Genomic DNA, 15,409 nt, shown 5'->3' with positions numbered 1-15,409 from the left:
AATGGAGGAAAAGGCTAAATCAATGCAAACTGTGAAAGAATTTCTGCAGGTTCAACCCCCACGTTTTAGTAGAAATTGGCCTTCCAAAAACTGGTCCTTTCCTGCCACAGACAGACCCCAAAGAGGCAGATACAGGCGCCCGAGGGGCAGAGGGCAAATACAAGGCTCCTACAGAGGCGGACAATGGCAAGCTCCTACACAAAGAGGTGGTGAGGACAACTTGCAATCTTTCAGAAAGCAAAACCAATGACTTTCCCCTTTGCATGCCAACCAGGTTTCAAATGGCAGCCCCCTTAGGAGGAAAGCTGGCACTATTCTCAAAGAATTGGCATATTGTCACAAAGGACAAATGGATCCTGAACATTATAAACAGAGGCTACAAATTCCATTTTCATACCCTTCCAAAAATGAAAAGCATGCCAAACCTGCCACACAATCAAAGGGCAGAGGCACAAAAGCAAATTTCAGATCTTATAAACATGAAAGCTATTCAAGAGGTACCTACGCACGAACAAGGTCAAGGTTTTTATTCCAGGCTATTTCTGATACCAAGGAAGGGAAAAGATTGGAGACCTATTTTGGACTTATCCATCCTAAACTCATTTCTACTCGTACCAAAATTCAAGATACTCACTCTACAGCAACTTCTTCCCATGCTGGGCAAGGAGTCTTGGCTGGTAACATTGGACCTCAAGGAGGCATACCTGCATGTCCCAATCAGACAAAATTGCAGAAGATACCTCAGATTTCTTTAAGGTTCAACCCATTATCAATTCTCTGCATTGCCCTTTGGTTTATCTACTGCACCCAGAGTATTCACGAAATGCCTGGCATCAGTAATTGCCTACTGCAGACTTCAAGGGATACAAATATACCCTTATTTGGACGACTGCCTGATCCAAGCGGACAGCAAGCACATTCTTCTGAAACATCTGGCTTATGTAATAATGTTATTAAACTCTCTAGGATACACAGTCAACAAAGAAATCAAGACTAATACCCTCTCGGAAGATAGTTTTCCTGGGTGCCAATTTGGACACAAACACCCAGATGGCCTACCTCACGCCAGAGAAGCAGGGGCAACTAATTCAATATTTCAGAACACTGGCAAATTGCACCAGGCTGACTGCAAGGAAAATCCTGCAGGCTCTGGGATTCATGGCATCTTGCATCTTACTAATCCCATGTGCAAAGCTGCATATGAGAAAACTACAATGGTACATAAACATATGGTCTCAACACAGCAACAGTTTGGAAACAATAATACCACTAATTCCATGTCTACAAAAGGAATTTCTGTGGTGGGCTCAAGCATGCCAAACAAACACAGGTCTTCCATTCAGCAAGCCTCAAGCAAATCAAGTCATCACAACAGACGCCTCGGACTACGCCTGGGGGGTGCACATGACAGACCGGTGCATTCAGGGCAAATGGACCCAAAAAGAAAAGCACCTTCACATCAATCAAAAAGAAATGCTAGCAGTGATAAATGCTATTACAGCTTTCAAGGACCTTCTACAACCAGGTCAGCTATTGATAAGAACAGACAACACCACAGTTATGTGGTACATGAACAAGCAGGGAGGAACACATTCTTATCCCTTATGCAGACTGGCCATGTCACTTTGGAACATGACCATGGACTTACAAATGGAACTACAAGCACAGTACTTGCCAGGCAAAGAAAACACACTGGCAGACAACCTAAGCAGGAATCCAAAATCAGAAGAGTCTTTTCATTCATCTGGTTTGCTTCGTTTGTTGTGGAGTATCAACCTCTTCTGATTTTGGATTTGTGCTTTTTTTGGGAGGTGATACCTTACCCTGACAGTGTTCTTTTCTTGCTGAACCTAAGCAGGAATATGACAGATCCACACAAATGGAAGTTGCATCCAAAAGTTTTTACAGAAATAATCCAAGAATGGGGAAGGCCAGACATAGATCTCTTTGCCTCCCACAAAAATCATCAATTGGCAAAATTCTGCTCGAGGATCTTCCATCCAAAGGCCTGGAGAGTGGACGCGCTCTCTTTCAGTTGGACATCAATGACAGTTTATGCCTTCCCACCTCTTCCTCTGCTGCCCAAAGTCCTATTGAAGACCAGAGCAGACAGACCACAGATGATCCTCATTGCTCAGGACTGGCAAAGGCAACACTGGTACCCACTCCTGAGGAGCCTGACGCATTCCCCACCATGGACCCTGCCTCTAATGCCTCTTCTTTTGACTCAGCACAGCTTCAAAACTCTTCACAGTCAGCTGAAAACACTCAATCTAGCCGCATGGAAGATTCCTTAGCATCGCAGCAGGCCCTGCTCTCCAAGGAGGTGCAGGATGTCATTTTGGAGGCCAGAAGGCCATCAGCTAGAAAAGCTTACTCTGCAAAATGGAAACGTTTTTGTGTTTGGAATGAGAAAAAGGGGCAGTGCCCTGGAAAACTGAATTTACCTCAAATACTACAATATTTGGCTGAACTGCTAAGCAGTGGACTTTCGTTCTCCTCCATCAAAATCCATGTCTCAGCCATTTCTGCAGAATACAACACCGATCCACCTTTATTCTCTCACCCTCTATTAAGACAGTTCCTCAGAGGGGCTAAGAATTTAAGACCTCCAAGGAAACAACCAATACCTGCTTGGGATCTTAATTTCATTCTGGAAAAACTGACTTTGCCTCCTTTTGAACCAGCTGCCTCATCAGATTTACAATATTTGTCCTGGAAAACAGCTTTCCTTCTGGCTATCACTTCAGCTCGTAGAGTTTCAGAACTACAGGCTCTTATGGCTGTCCAGCCTTTTATCATCTTCCATCAGGATAGAGTTTCATTACGTACCAACCCGTCCTTTATGCCTAAAGTGGTATCCAAGGTAGCTTTAAATCAGGCCATACATTTACCTACCTTTTATCCTAATCCTCAAAACAAAGGGGAGAGGTTACTGCATTCCTTGGACATCCGCAGACAACTGCGTTATTATTTGGACAGAACAAAACCTTTCAGAAAATCAGAACAGCTTTTTGTGGCCTATGCGGTAGGAGCTCGAAAGCCAATATCCAAACAGACAATCTCAGAATGGATAGCCCACTGCATACGCTTTTGCTATTCCTTTCATGGCAAAACTGTACCTACAGGCATTAGAACTCATTCTACCAGGGCCACAGCCACCTCTGCAGCCTTCCTCAGAGGAGTTCCTACCAAGCATATTTTAGAAGCAGCCACTTGGAGTTCTGTGCATACCTTCTCTAGGCACTACAACCTACCATTATACTCCAAATCTAGAGCAGGCTTTGCCACTGCAGTCTTGCGGGGCATTTTGGCTCCTCCTAGCTCCACCTAGGGCCTACCACCCCTTTCTTAGCTTTGGGATTCTACCCATCTGTTATGACTGCAGCTGTATGCACGATGAACATAGTACAGTTTTGTGCCTACCATAAATGTATATGTTCGAGTGCTAATACAGCTGCAGTCAGGTTTCCCTCCCTCCTTCCCCTCTAGAGGTGTTCTTTTATGGTGTATTTGCTTGCAACTACTGGTCTTTGATTATATTGCATTGCATTATTACATAATTTTATGTATTGCCTTCCTTCTGGGGGCACCTGACATCTGGGGCAAGAAAAACTGAAGAAAATGGCGTCGGCTGGTTCTTTTATACCCCTGTCACACTGACGTCAGGGAAGAAGCGACGACAACCGACACCGGACCTAGACTTTGGAATTCGGCCGACCGAGGACCCGCCTGACGGCAGGATAACCCATCTGTTATGACTGCAGCTGTATTAGCACTTGAACATCTACATTTATGGTAAGTACAAAACTGTACTTTCTTTTTGGTGTTAAAGCAGAAGAAGTTTTAAAGAAAATGGAAGATAAGGCAAAATCAATGCAGACAGTCAAAGATTTCCTACAGGTACAACCCCCTCACTTCGGCAGAAACTGGCCAACCAAAAATTGGTCCTTTCCAGCCACTGACAGGCCTCAGAGGGGTAAATACAGGCGCCCAAGGGGCAGAGGACAACCACAAGCTCAGTATAAACCTCGCCAGTGGGCCACTCCAACCCAGAAGGGAGGAGAAGACAGGTCTCAAACCACCAGACGGCAAACTCAATGACTTGCACCTCAGCTGGCCAAACAAAGCTCTTTTGTCAGCCCCCCTGGGGGGAAAACTAGCACTATTTGTAGACAACTGGCACATGGTCACAAAGGACAAATGGGTCCTAGACATAATTTTACGTGGATAAAGATTCCACTTTCACACCTTGCCAATAAAAAGAGGAATGCCAAACCTGCCACAAAATCAAAGGGCAGAGACGCAAAAACAAATTACAGCTCTCATGGCCATGAGAGCCATTCAAAGGGTACCAACTCAAGAGCAAGGCCAAGGATTTTACTCAAGACTCTTCCTAGTACCCAGGAAAGAAAATGCTTGGAGACCAATTCTGGACCTTTCAATTCTAAACACTTACAAGTTCCCAAATTCAAGATGCTAACACTACAGCAGCTACTTCCCATGTTGGGCAAGGAAGCATGGCTGGTAACGTTGGACCTCAAGGAGGCATACCTGCATGTCCCTATCAGACAAAGTTGCAGAAGATACCTCCATTTCATTGCAGGTTCGACCCATTATCAATTCTCTGCACTGCCCTTTGGCTTATCTACTGCGCCCAGAGTATTCACAAAATGCCTGGCACCAGTAATTGCATACTGCAGACAAAGAGGAATTCAGATATATCCATACCTAGACGACTGCCTCATCCAAGCAGAAAGAAAAGACATTCTCATACAACATCTGGCTTTTATGAAGCATCTACTAAATTGTCTTGGGTACACAGTAAACGAAAAGAAGTCAAAACTAGTACCCTCACAAAAAATGACATTCCTGGGTGCCAGCTTGGACACAACGGCCCAGAAGGCTTATCTTACACCAGACAAACAATTACAACTGACTCAATATTTCAAGACAATGGCAACAAAGACCCAATTAACTGCAAGAAAAATTCTGCAGGCTTTGGGCTTCATGGCATCTTGCATTCTGATAATACCATTTGCAAAACTGCATATGAGGAAATTACAATGGTACTTAAAAAGCGTATGGTCTCAACACAGCCACAACTTGGACACAGTGATATCTCTCATTCCCTGCCTTCAACAGGAATTTCTATGGTGGGCACAGGCTTGTCACCTCAACAAGCGTCAGCCTTTCACCTTGCCCCCACACAGGCAAACTATCACAACAGATGCTTCAGACTATGCCTGGGGGGGCTCACATGGCAGGGCAATACATTCAAGGCCTATGGACTGCAGAACAAAGAAAACTGCACATAAACCAAAAAGAGATGCTATCTGTACAGAAAGCTCTGACAGCCTTCAAGGATCTACTACAGCCTGGACAACTGGCAATAAAGACGGACAACACCACAGTAATGTGGTACATAAACAAGGGGGCACACATTCCTACCCTCTTTGCAGGCAAGCAATGATCTTATGGAACACAGCTCTGACCTACCAAGTCCAGGTACAAGCTCACTTCCTGCCAGGACAGAAAAACACATTGGCAGACGACCTAAGCAGAAACATCAAGGATCCCCACGAGTGGAAGCTAGACCCACAAATATTTGCAATGATAACTCAAAGATGGGGCCTACCAAATATAGACCTGTTTGCCAGTCCTCAAAACTACCAGCTGACAAAATTTTGTACAAGAACATTCCACCATCAAGCTTGGAAAGTGGATGCTCTCTCCTTCAGTTGGAAAAACCTGACAACATATGCCTTTCTCCATTACCTCTTCTCACAAAGGTACTTTTGAAGGTCAAAAAGGAGAAACCTCGAATGATTCTCATAGCCCCAGACTGGCCACGCCAGCACTGGTACCCGCTATTGAAGAATATGGCTCACAGCCCACCATGGATATTGCCTCAAATACCTCATTTGCTCACACAGCAAGACAAGCAGATTCTACACAGCCAGATCAAAACCTTAAACCTGGCTGCATGGCAAATCAATTAAGCAGCCAGCCAGCCCCTTTATCACAAGCAGTACTGGATGTTATTCTAGAAGCCAGGAGGCCAAGCACCAGGAAGGCTTACTCGGACAAATGGAAAAGTTTTTCGGCTTGGAACCAAGCTAAAGGCCAAGACACAACTCAGCCTCATATGCCTCACATTCTGCAGTATTTAGCTGAGTTGTTGCATAAAGGACTTTCCTTCTCCTCAATTAAAATCCATGCTTCAGCTATTTCGGCTCACTACGACACAAATCCACCTTTATTTTCAAACCCACTCCTAAGGCAGTTCCTCAGAGGGGCAAAAAACATTAGACCACCTAGAAGAGCTCCTACACCAACATGGGACCTCAACTTTGTTCTGGAAAAACTAACATTACCTCCCTTTGAACCAGCTTTTTCTGCAGACCTTCAGTTCCTATCTTGGAAGACTGCCCTGCTCCTGGCAATAACTTCTGCTAGGAGAGTTTCAGAATTACAGGCACTTATGACAGTGGAACCTTTCCTCATTTTTCATCGACAGAGTTTCTCTACGAACTAATCCTTCCTTTATGCCTAAGGTGGTTTCCAGTGTAGCTTTAAATCAAACCATCCATCTACCCACTTTCTTCCCCATTCCACAGAACAAAGGTAAGAGGCACCTACATTCCTTGGACATTCACAGGCAGCTTCGATATTACTTGGATAAAACTAAGGCTTTCAGAAAAACTGACCAGCTCTTTGTTTCCTATGCTACAGCTTCTCAAGGGAGGGCCATTTCCAAGCAAACCATTTCTAAATGGATAGGCCATTGCATACGATTCTGCTATACCCATCATGGGAAACCAGTTCCTCCTACCATTAGATCCCAGTCTACCAGGGCAACAGCTACCTCCACTGCCTTTCTCAGGGGGGTTCCTACCAAGGAAATTTTAGAAGCTGCAACTTGGAGTTCTGTACACACCTTCACCAAACACTATCACTTACCTCTTTATTCCAAGTCCAGGGCAGGCTTCACCACTGCAGTTCTGCAGGGCCTCATTGCCTCCTCCAACCCTCTATAATGCCTCCACCCTACCTTAGCTTTGGGACTCAACCCAAGTGTGATGACTGCAGCAGGGTAACACGATGAACATAGTACAGTTTTGTACCTACCATAAATGTAGATGTTCGAGTATTCACCCTGCTGCAGTCCAGGCTACCCTCCCTCCAACCCCTCTGATCCACTGGCAAAATCTTTGTTATGCCTTACTGATGTATTTGCTTATAGCTGAAGGGTTTTTGTGTCTGTACAGTGTTCTCACTTTTTGGTACTAATTTGGATCACCTTTTTGGGGGCACCTGACATCTGGGGCAAGGAAAACTGAAGAAAATGGCGTCGGTTGCAGTATATGTACCCCTGGCGCACTGACGTCAGGGATGAGGCGACAGCAACCGATGTCGGACCAAGACTTTGGAAATCCGGCCGACTGCGGGACCGCCTGACGACAGGATAACCCAAGTGTGATGACTGCAGCAGGGTGAACACTCGAACATCTACATTTATGGTAGGTACAAAACTGTACTTTACTCGTTACATTTCAACACATTCTCACACTGTACAAGTTCTCATGACTTCATCCATACAGTCACACAAACAAGGCCATATTCATTATAGAACAAGTAACAAAACAAGGTCAGACTTAGAAACGTATCATTTATGTTTCTAATTGTTTCACTCGGGCAAGCAATATTCTGTAGTATACCTTTGTTTCATAGTAAAGAAGTACTATGAACATTATCTAGCCTGCAACATATAATTGTTGTACACATACCTTCTAGAATAAACATGTTGCTTTTCTAAAGTACAGAAATCAGTTTTGACAGTTTTAATGTCTGAAATAATCTACACAAGAAAACCCATTTTGAGACTCCTATTTTTTGATATTTCAATATTATGTTTAGCAGAGGTGGGGGGGCACTTCAGCAGTTGTAGCAAGTAGACTTGGACTTGCATAATTGAGCCACAAAATGCTCTAGTGATATCACAGCAGGCTTTGTTTGGCATGCATCATATTTTTTTATCACACTGTATATTTTTCAGAATAGTGGGTCATGCAGTTAAGGGTGCCTCATTTCTGACGGAGAACCATGAACCACATTTTTTTCAACTACTTAGAACAACTTCCCAACAGACCTTGGAGCTCATATATCGAGTACAAAGTTTAATACTTGACTATCAGAATACACGTATCAACAGAAATCTCAATGCCCCTTGTAAAATATATTACATCATCTTCCCAATGTTCACAATATATTGTAATAAAGTGATCATAGCAGCCTTTAAGTACATAAGTGACATATACTGTTACAGATTGTGCCATGATATAGTACCACAGTCTGACAAACTAATTCTTGTTTTCACTGCACTTCACTAATGTAAACTTGTATATCTTAATCATTTTTGTAATGTTTACCTTACTAACAGCACTTGGCCAAACATGAAACGTGAGCCCCTTAGCATGTCTCATCATATTTGTACAATCTGTTGCCAGTAATGGAGATGTCCTATCTGAAAGTTTTATTACCTGTGTATTTATTTTCATTTGTTAACTGTGTAAGTGAACTGGTCCAAGGACCATTTTCAACCATGGCCTTGACTGCTATGTCAAGGACACAGTCAGTGTCGGTAAATATTAATGTACATAAATAGTCGATAATATGTTAGATAATTCACAGTTATTATAGTGTAGAAGTAAAACACAGTGGCAATTAAAAACAGAAAACAAGTTACAGTAGCCAATGAATATTGTATAATGTAAATATAATAGGAGCGAGAAGTAGTAAGCAAGTAAAGGAAGGAATATAGGTTCATAGGTTGGCACTAGGCTATCAGCCCTAGGGCCTATACAGCTTAGCCATAACAATTCCCTGGCTATTTCTTCCCACACTATTTACTTCCCTGGACCCCTGTCTAGCAGGGTGACTGACGTGATCCACGGGGTGAATTTCCTTTCTCCCATCCAATCGTCAAGGTTCCCTTTGAAGAAGGCAAAAGAGGCACTCTACTTGACATGTATGGGCAATCTATTCCAGAGTCTGGGGAATCTCTGGGTCAGGAACCTATCCCTCCAGCATGTTTTGTTTATTGTGATGACAAGATTTAGATCCCTGGAGCATGTGGCTGTGAGGGATTGGGATTACTTTGTGTAGCATGTCCAACAGCTTTGGGTTTGACATGGCCTTGTATGTTAAGCAGAGATCGCCTCTGAGTAGACGATATGCAACAGAGTATAGATGGAGTTTTTTAAGGCGGTCAGCATAGGGCATCTGCTTTAGGCATGTGATTCTTTTACCAAGGTATTTCTGCAGCCTTTCCAGTTGTTGCAGGTGTCTTGAGAGGTACATACCAAATGGGACGTTGTATTCTATAATGGGTCTAATGAGGGGTGAGTACAGTGGGACAATAACCTCCTTTTTTCTGGATGAAAAACCCTTAATGATGAGGTGTGCCACATAGAAGGACCTGTGTCCCTAAGTCTCTTATCACACTTTCGGTGTTTAGTGTACTGCCACCTATGTGGTAATTCACGGGTACATGTTTTTTTCCCAAAGGGGGCAACTATACATTTCTTGGCATTGAGCTTGAGCCCATGGCTCTGGCACCAAGCATCTGTTTCTGTAAGGCCCTTAATCTCAAATGTCTAACATACAGTCTATGGACTACCACCACCACCACACAGACTATGGCACTGAATATGTGTAACTTAAATCCAAAATGCAGATTTATATAAAACAGCTGTGAAGCAACATTTACAAATGGAATTGTGTAACTACATGCAACAGTTATGACAGAAAGGGTCCCTGAAATCATATCCCTCCAGCATGTTTTGTTTATTGTGATGACAAGGTTTAGATCCCTGGAGCATGTGGCACTGAGGGATTGGGATTTCTTTACGTGTAGCATGTCCAACAGCTCTGGGTTTGACATGACCTTGTATGTTAAGCAGAGATCGCCTCTGAGTAGATGATATGCGACAGAGTATAGCTGGAGTTTTTTAAGGCGGTCAGCGTAGGGCATCCGCTTTAGGCCTGTGATTCTTTTACTGAGATATTTCTGTGGCCTTTCCAGTTGTTGCAGATGTCTTGAGTGGTACATACCAAACGGGGCGTTGTATTCTATAATGGGTCTAATGAGGGATGAGTACAGTGGGACAATGACCTCCTTTTTTCCTGGATGAAAAGCCCTTAGTGATGAGGTGTGCCACATAGAAGGATTTCCTGACTGTTGTGGCAAATCGAAGGTGAGACCACTGTCCACCTGTGTCCCTAAGTGTCTTATCACACTTTCGGTGTTTAGTGTACCGCCACCTATATGGTAATTCACGGATACATGTTTTTTCCCAAAGGGGATAACTATACATTTCTTGGCATTGAGCTTGAGCCCATGGCTCTGGCACCAATCATCTGTTTCTGTAAGGCCCTTTTGTAGAGTATCCACATCATTTGGGGATTAAATAATGGCTCCCAGTTTGCAGTCATCTGTGAACTTTGTTAGCCAGAGTCCCTTAGTGTTGGCCTGTACTTCAGAGAAGTAGATGCCAAACAAGAGTGGTCCCAGGACTGAACCCTGAGGTACTCCACTTGTCTGGAGCTGGATTTGGAGTCGGCTACTTTTACAGTGTGGGTTCTGTCAGTAAGCCGGTTAGCAACCCATTGGGTGACATAGGGATTAATGCCCAGCTTAGTAAGTTTATCTATGATTCCAGAATGGGGGATGGTGTCAAAGGCCTTGGCAAGGTCTAGATGGGCTGTGTGGACCACCTTACCCTTGTCCATGGCTCTGGAGACTTATTCAAAGAAGTCAGTCAGGTTCAGGAGACAAGATCGGCCCTTCACGAACCCAAACTGGGTGGGGTCCAGTGTTTGAAGGTTGCCAATATTTTTGTTTATAAGTTCCATGATAATACACTCCATGGCCTTGCAGATAAGGCTTGTCAGACTGATGGGACGGTAGTTTCCGGGATCCAAGGTGGATTCCCCCCTTGCGGAGTGGGATAACTGTAGCTCTGCGCCACTCAGTGGCCATGAAACCTGAGGTGAGGCTATGATTAAACATGACACTTAGGTGAGGTGCCAGTTCATATTGTAGTTCATGTAGTACACAGCCCAGGATGTCATCTGGTCCCATGGATGCTGCATTCTTAGCTTTGGAGAGTGCGTTTTTTTACCTGTGTGGCCATTATTACCGGAATTTGGCAATTTTCCGGTATTGAAATGGGCCATTTAAGGGGTGAGAGGGGGGTGAAGTTGGCACTGAATTGATCTGCCAGGATACTGGCAATATGCTTGGGATCGGTATATTTAATGTCATTATGTTTTAGCTCAGAGCAGATCTGAGCATTGCCATTTAGATTATTGACATAGTTATAGAATGCCTTGCGGTTGTCTTTGGAATCTTTGTCAATTTTATTTTCATAACTAGCTTTGGAGGATTTTATGAGGGATCTCAGTTTGTTACTGAGGCTGGTAAGGGAGTTTTTTGCATCCTGGGATTTTCCTCTTCTCTGCAACAGTTTCTTCCTTTTGTTGTAAAGTTTGTTTATGGCAGGAGACCACCAGATTGGCTTCCTTTTTTTGGATGAGAGCATCTTGGTTCTATTTGGGATGGCACGATTCATGCATGAGTGGATGTGCTCATACAGTGCTTTAGTGTAGGATTCAGCAGTTGAACTTTCAGTTCCCATCTGCATGGGTGTCATGAAGTTTGTCACTTCTGACTTGAGAAGCATGAAGTTGGCTTTGGAGAAGTTTTTTTATGGAGGTTTCCTTATTGGGGGTTGGGAGTGGGATGTGGATGTTAAAGGTGATTAGCTTATGGTCAGACCTGACTAACGAGGGGGTGAGCATAGGTGTGGAGCATAGATTTCCCATGTTGGTAATGACCATGTCTAGGATATTGGAGCCCCTGGTGGGACTATGGATTAATTGATCCAGGCGCTGGAATTTATGAATTCCAAGAACCGTTGGGCAAAGATGTTGGTACATGAGTAGTTTTCCCAGTTAATGGCAGGGTAGTTAAAATCACCCAGTATTAGGGTGTTTGGTTCTATCTTAATATTTTCCAGTATGTTTAGAAAGGTGTAGTGAGAATCTTGGGGTATGGTGGGGGATCTGTAGCAAGCTACAATCTGGATTGCAGTCTTACATAGTGTTAGTTGCACCTGGAGAATTTCAGACGCATTGTGTTGGGCAACTAGCCTGGTGGTGTGAATATCCTTGGTGAATATTGCCACTCCTCCACCTTTAGTGTTTCGGTCCTGGTTTAGTGGCCGAGAAGTGTGGTAAGAGTTGTAGCCTGGTATTGCAGGGGTGCTCTCTGGAGCCTTGAACCAGGTCTCAGTTACTGCACAGATATCGATGTTCTCCATTTTTGGGAGTGCCTTGAGAGAGTGCATTTTGAGGTTTAGACTTCTAGCATTGAGTAGCATTACCTTCAGATTTTGCATGCTTTGCATTATATGAAAATCTACAGTAATTATCATGACTATGGTCTTAGTTTTATGTTGTACAACTGTTCGAGTGGGCACGTATTAATAATTACATGGCAAACGTCACAGAACGTGCTCATTACCATGACCTAAAATCTACCTGTCGACATTTTTTTTCTGAAGTAGCATATGTATGATTTCCGCAAGCATTATTTGCATTACATTTTGTACCTTTTGTTGATACCAGGGTCTTTTTGATAAGGCCCTATTATGAAAATTTGTTCTTTCCAGAGGACATTTCTAATTAACAGTTAAAAAGAAGTATGGTTTCTACAAAGTCCAGGAAGTGAACCAGAATGGAAAAACCTTTAAAGCAAAAGATGGTGGCCTCTGCTCTCAGCAGCTATATTGAAATCCAATAACTTTCCCTTGTGCACTGTGCAATAACTTTCATTTTAGTTTTGTGCAGTAACCCTTTCTTGTATACCATGGAGTAAGTCTGCTGTCACACTTTGCAGTAGTTCCCCTTGTGTATTATCTTCACCTTGTGTACCGAATGATAACTTCCCTTTGTGCACTTTCCATTGCTCATTACTCTGGAGTTCTCTGCTGTGTACTGTGCAGTAACTCTGTTTCTGCATTGTGTATTTCTAGTACATTCCTTTGTACATAGTAGTTCTTCACTGTAACTTGTGCAGCAACTCCCCATTTTGTATTGTGCAGCAACTCTCCCTTTTGTATTGTGTAGTAACTGTCCATTGTGTACACACAGAGGTATGGGGCTCTGACTGTGACGCAGGCAGCTAGGGTATGATTAGCATCCCCAGGACAGGAGGAACTGGGCAGGGAAGGAGAGAAGTGAAGGGGCATTACCCACTGGCATCATCCAGGGAGTGGGAAACGTTGCTTGCACTTGGGGGCACATTGAGCAGGTGTGATTTCCGTAGAGAAGACTGGGGAACTTCCTCCCATGATTCATGGTTGGTGGGTAGGGTTGCTTGTTGGCATTGTCTCTTGCAGAAGTGAGGGTATGTCCATCTCAGCACGTTGTATGCTCCCTTTCTTCCCACAGCTGAGTACATACAGGAAATGTTATGGCTGCAAAATACAAGAAAACCCTTAAACCACCTCTGATGGTTGCCTAAATGATGGCTGCTCTTAACCAGCTCTTGTCCTTGGTGAAGAGGGAACAGATTGATCAATTAACTGAAAGGAGGCTGATGATTGGCAGGTAGCCAGGGCAAATTAGAAAAACAAGTGTTATTTTTTTTTTCCCTGAAATGGGGACCTTCTGAACTGAAATGCTGAGTTAGTCATGTTAATGGTGACTATTTATTTGTAAAGGTAAATGCCTCCGCTTCAGCAAGAACACTGCTCGTTCTTAGCCTTTTAATGTCAAGCTTATGTGTGTCTTTTATTGACATAAATTATACCAGGTTACTTTAGTCATTTACAAGCTACTAAACTTCAACTACTCTCCAATGCTTGCTGATGGGCTGTTTCTGTTTCTCAGTTTCTCCCTCTGTCTCTGTCACACACATCATTCTGTTACCTTCACTTTTTGTACTTCACAGCTCTTCCTTTTTAACAGTTGTTGTTGTGTCTTTCGGCTTTTCCTGGTTAGGGGTCGCCACAGCGGAACTCCGGTCCGCTAATGATTGGCAGTAGATTTTTACGTGCCGAGTTGCCAGCCCTGATGCACAACCTTCAATGAAGGTATGCCCATTCACGCATGTCTCCACACAGAATACGCTCTAGCTGAGAATCGAGCAGGACAACGTCTTACTGTGAGGTGACAGCGCTACCTCCTAATATTACTTTGTTGCAGTTTTTTTTTCAGCAAGGTACATTAGAGAGTAGGTCGTTCAATTGAAATCATTCCAGCAGAATTCTCACTCTGGCAATTTACTGTAGTTTATTATAATAGGTGGCTGGTATACAGGGAGTTACTTTTCCAGATTAAATATTTGGGTGATTTTTTTTTTTTCTAGTTTGTCCATTCAGGAAAGTTGCTGTTCACCAGGTAACCCACCCCCATCATCTTATGTTAGTGGAGCCAAGGTGTGGAATAAACTTTCCACTACTCTCTGCTCACATTTCTTTATCTTTTTACACTGAGACTAATGGCGATCTAAAAAGAAAATATATTTGCAAATTTTTTAAAGATATTACTTGAGATAAAAGGTTGTCTCAGTACTTCTGATGTACTGATATCTTTTTAATGTTTTATCCTGTGCATCCTGAAGACTGTAATTTGTTTAATAATGTAGCTCTCATATTTTTTTATATTTACTTGAGAATGGTCCGTTGTAGCAGCCGTCTTACCTGGTTGTCACGGGCTCCTCTTGATATCCCAGAAACCCCAGCAGCCTACTGGAAGGCTGGCAAGGTGGTGGTGGTGGGGTGTTGAGTGGCAAGCAGTCTACTTACCTGCTCTGGCTGTTTGTGAGAATCTCTTTTTATGGTTGCTAATACTTTTGATAGAGTTTAAGAAAACTCTGTGTGAATAAGAGAGCAGGACTTTCAAGGCAGGATCAAAGAAGTTAGCGAAGTATGTAGTGCCCCCACAGTACACTTCCTTAAGCTTTCCTCCCTGTTCTATTTGAGATGCAGGACCCCTTTCAGTAGTATTAAACTCTGCAGAGTGATACTGTTCTGGCGTTATGACTTAATTTGGACAGGGACAAGAAAAAAGAAAGAAGTAAGAGGAATGCTGACATAAGAAACATGCTGATTAGTTCTTTTTTTTTTCATAGCTGCTGATCAACACTTTCATTGCTCAAACTCATGGCCTGTGAGTCAGGGTGTTAAGTCAGGAAGTCATATTGCCTAAGTCAGCAGTGCTTTGGTAGCAAAATTTATTACCAGCACTGTTTCTGAGATAGTTTAATGCATAATAACAAATACGATCATGATGCAATGCCAGACATTAAACAGCAAGTTTTACATCATTTCACATTGAT

At 43.2% G+C, this 15,409-nt stretch overlaps 1 protein-coding gene across 1 annotated transcript in view; it reads left to right on the top strand.

Annotated features, from left to right (window-relative positions):
* NIPSNAP1 (nipsnap homolog 1) overlaps window positions 1-15,409 on the top strand; it is an 810,051-nt gene that overhangs the window by 239,732 nt on the left and 554,910 nt on the right. The gene's annotated exons all lie outside the window — the stretch shown is intronic.

The sequence above is a fragment of the Protopterus annectens genome, chromosome 4.part0, assembly GCF_019279795.1.
Source record: "Protopterus annectens isolate FY-2018-M chromosome 4.part0, PAN1.0, whole genome shotgun sequence".
NCBI lineage: Eukaryota > Metazoa > Chordata > Ceratodontiformes > Protopteridae > Protopterus > Protopterus annectens.
Note: the sequence above shows the minus strand (reverse complement) of the source record. Positions and strands in the feature narration are given on the sequence as shown.